Genomic DNA, 4,037 nt, shown 5'->3' on the forward strand with positions numbered 1-4,037 from the left:
ACCCAGAAAGCTGTGTGCTTGATGAGGGTGGGAAGGGCACAAGAGAAAGGGAATATGCCATTCAGCCTGGCACAGGGACCAACGAGATGCCTGGCATGTCTGGAAGGCAGAGACCACACTGGGCAGCCCTTGTGGTCAGCAGCGGGAAGAGGCAGAGGAAGCAGAGCTCAGCCAGGCAGGGAGCTCTGCACCGCATGAGAGACCTCGGGATGTGCCCCACGGCCAGACGGGGAAGCCAGCTGGGCAGAAGACCAGGAAAATCTGGCAGGTGTTTCAGCTCCTGCCCTGAAGACCTGGAGGCTGGGCTCTGGCAAAGTGTGGGTTCTGGCAGGGTGGGGGCTCAGGGGACTTACCCAGAGTGATGCTGAGTGCTAGGGCCATGTGGGCAAACTCCAAGCCCTCCTGGGGTTCCTCCAGCGTGGCCAGCAGTGCCATCAGCTTGTTGCACAGCCACAGCTCCGCCTTGCAGTTGCCCGTAGTCACTGCCGGGGCAGGGCCCGGTCCTACCACACAGGCAGGTGGGGTCAGGCTTCCCGCAGCACCCACCTTGCCCAGCGCCCTCCTCAGAGCCCGGACATGTGCTTGGAGCTTCCCACGCCCCAGCTACCCCTGGATCTCGACGCAGCTCTGTGCTCTCAGATAACGCACAATTCAAACACCCAAGTTGGGGGCTGAAGAGTCACCTGAGGCCCATCCAGCTACACCCGGCAGCCTCAGATCCAGCCTCTCCCACCTGGGCACCAGGGGTCTGACTGGGGGAGCCAGCACTCCTCTCTAAAAACATATTCATCTGTGCCCAGGGCTGAGCCACACCGTGAGATCAGAGGAAGGGAGAAGCCGTCCCCGCTTTGGGATGCATGCAGTCCTGGACCTCCCGCTGACATGCTGTGTCCTTTGACATGTCCCTGTGCCCCTCTGAGCCTCAGTTTCCTCATCCGTAAGATGAGGACAGGACTTCCCGCTCATGGTTGCTTGAGAGCATCAGGTGCAAGGGTAAGGCCGTTGCCATGTCCAGGCCCCAAGCGTTTGTCCCGGGCACAGTATCATTCCCGGTGAGACCACTAGGAAACTAAGCATGTGCATGGGTGGCCCTGCCACACCTGTGCCTCAGCCCTCCAGGTGCCCCCCTGAAGCTCACCCACATCAGCCCACAGGCCAGCTCACCCGGTAGAAGGACACGGCTTTCTCCCGCTCCCAGGCCCCATTGAAAAAGATGTCTTCAGTTTCCTCAAACAGCTCCAGCCCCAGGTTCGGGTCGCCTGTGTACACGGCCACATTCTGTGCCCCGTGAAAGGAGGCAGAAGTTCCCTCAAGACCCATACCTGGCGAGGTGGCCACGCCCACCTTCGCCAGCCTCCTTCCTCTCACACACTGCAGGTACACCTGAGCATTTTTCAGACCCTGGGCATTAGGGCTGCCCCCACCACTGGCATGAGGACAATGAACTGATGAACCTGAGTGCCAGGAGGTGACTGAGCAGCTGCAGCCCAGGAGCCTGACACCTGTGAATCCTACCACCCGGGCTAGCCCTAGACCACTCTCCCTGTACTCAAACCAGTCTCCATGGCCCCCAGATTGCTGGGAGACCATCCCCTGGCTCCTTTCTGCATTGCCACATCCCTGCCACAGCTCCGGACTGCACACCAACAGTGTTTGCGGGTGGGCCTGGTCCCCTCTTGGCCATGAGCTCTTGATCCCTCTCCTCAGCTCAAGGAGGTATACAGCAGGTGCTCAATGATGAAAGCTTCACCAGGTTCATGGGCTTCACAAGTTGTTCCAGATCACACTGTTTGGGAAAGCCTCTGAAAACAGCCGCTACGACAGATGCATTTTGTAAGGAGATGTGCCACGTGTCACCTGGAGCAGGTTCTTCTGTGTGTTAACTGAGTGGCCACATTATTTGAGCATGTGCTGTACACCAGCAGGTGCTGGGCACTGTGAGGGGCCCCGCCTCTGCCCTCAGGGAGAAGATGCTGGCCACTGGGGGAGGATATGAGGGAACCAGTTGGACAGAGGGAAAAGGCATACAACAGATGCTCAGCAGTGGCTTAGGAATGAGGGGATGGATGGATGAATGCATCAGTAGATGTATAGACATGGATAGATGCTTGGATGGATGGACGGACAGATGAATGGGTGGGTGGTTAGAATGATGTGTGTATGTATGGGTAGGTAGACAATGTATGGATGGGTGGAGGGTAGCTGATGTATGTACATATGGATGGATAGACAAATGTATGAATAAACAAATGGACAGATGAATGAAGGGATGTATTAATAGGTAGATTGGTGGGTAGATGAATGATGGATGGAAGGATGAAGAGGTGAATGGATGGATAATGGGAAAATGGATGAACAGGTGAATGGATGGACGAACAGGTGAACGGAAGGATGGATAGAAGGATGAACAGTGAACAGTTGGATGGAGGATGGATGGATGGACCCACAGGTGGATGGAAGGATGAATGGATGGGTGGATGGACAGGTGAATGGATGGATAGACGGGTGGAGGGATGGATGGACAGAGAGTGAACAGCACAGGGGCCCTCCTGCAGCCCTTGACACTCAACTCACACCAGCTTGCTCTGCCGCAGGATGTAATAGATCTTCCCTGCTTGCAGTCAGGCATGTGCCGCCACCTCTTTCTTCTGGAGGTCAATGAAAATCCCCAGACTTCATTTGGTGTAGTCCAGAGCAGATTTGTAGGCTCTGGAATCAGACACAGATGTCAGAATAAGGGCTCTCATCCTCTTGGAACCAGTCTGCCTCCTCCTGTGGGTCTGGTGACAGATGAATCTGGAATGTGGGGACTGGGAACGGCCCTCTTGTGTGTGCAGTGTTCTGCCCTTCCCAGGCTGCTGGGAGAGCCAGGGTGAACACACGCGGCATGGAAAAGATGAAGGACATCCTTCTGAGGGAATCGAGCATCATGCTGCCCTGTGGCAGGAGGAGTGTGCTAGTCCATCTCCCCTGCCTCCCAGACATGGCCTGTGTCTTCTCCAGACACACCAGGAGCCGTTAGTGTTCAGAGGCTATCTAGGCCGATGGTTCTTGAGATGTGCAGGCATCGCAGTCACCCCGAGGCCTGTCTGTATAGCTTGCTGGCCCTGCCCCCAGAGCTTCTGGCTCCACAGGCCTGGGGCAGGCCCTAGAACTCCCACTTGCCACAAACTCCTAGGTGACATGGATGCTGCTCTGCTGGTCCAGGCACCACACTTTGAGAAGCATGGCTCTAGCACACTGGCCTGTTTTCCTTCTGTGAACCTGAGGCCAAGACTGGAGCCAGTCTCCCGGGTCGCCATGGAATCTGGCTCCTTCCCTGCTCTCTCAGTAAGTCTGACAGTCGAGAGGGTGTGACTGCAGCAATGTCACCGGGCCCTGTGAGTGGGGTGGCCAGGGCCATGGTTACCCCACCAGGTCAGGATGCTCGGGGGAAGCCAAGTGGGCCACATATGGGACGTGAGACCTTGAAACCCTGCCCCAGGGAAGCAGGTGACACAACTGGCTCTGTCTTCTGTGGGAGAGAAGCCACAGGTGGCTGCTGTGGTCACATTTAAGGGGACAGATGAAGGCCAGGAGTGAAGACTCAGGGCAGGCAGAGGTCAGATGACGAAAGCCACCCTAGTAGGAAGAACAGCCCAGACTGCACGTACTGCCTCTGCTGGGGTTGAGATGACCTTTGGGGAGGTGTGCAGGCAGGGATGGGAAGACGTGTCACCCAACAAGAGAGGCTCAAGCTGGGACTCGGGCCATCCGCAGCCCTGGGACGACCCCAGGCCCAGCAGCTCAAAGAATCTGATGCCAAGAAACCAAATGATCCCAAGGACAGGGGCTGCTGGGGCCCTGGGCCAGCTTCCCTGTGCTCCCCTCCCTGTCCTGCTCCCCCGCCCCCTTTGTGCCCCTCCCCGCAGTGGGGGCTTGGGCGCTGGGTTCCTGGAGGGTCTCCTTCCAGTCAGAGAATGCCCCTGGGGAAGAAGCCTGGGTCTGAACCCCCCACCCCTCCTTGGGCAGATATATGGGACCGGGGCCCCTTCACA

At 57.4% G+C, this 4,037-nt stretch overlaps 1 pseudogene; it reads right to left on the reverse strand.

Annotated features, from left to right (window-relative positions):
* LOC105552621 overlaps positions 1–4,037 on the reverse strand; it is a 43,960-nt pseudogene that overhangs the window by 7,465 nt on the left and 32,458 nt on the right.

This window comes from Mandrillus leucophaeus, unplaced genomic scaffold (genome assembly GCF_000951045.1).
Source record: "Mandrillus leucophaeus isolate KB7577 unplaced genomic scaffold, Mleu.le_1.0 Scaffold568, whole genome shotgun sequence".
Lineage (NCBI taxonomy): Eukaryota > Metazoa > Chordata > Mammalia > Primates > Cercopithecidae > Mandrillus > Mandrillus leucophaeus.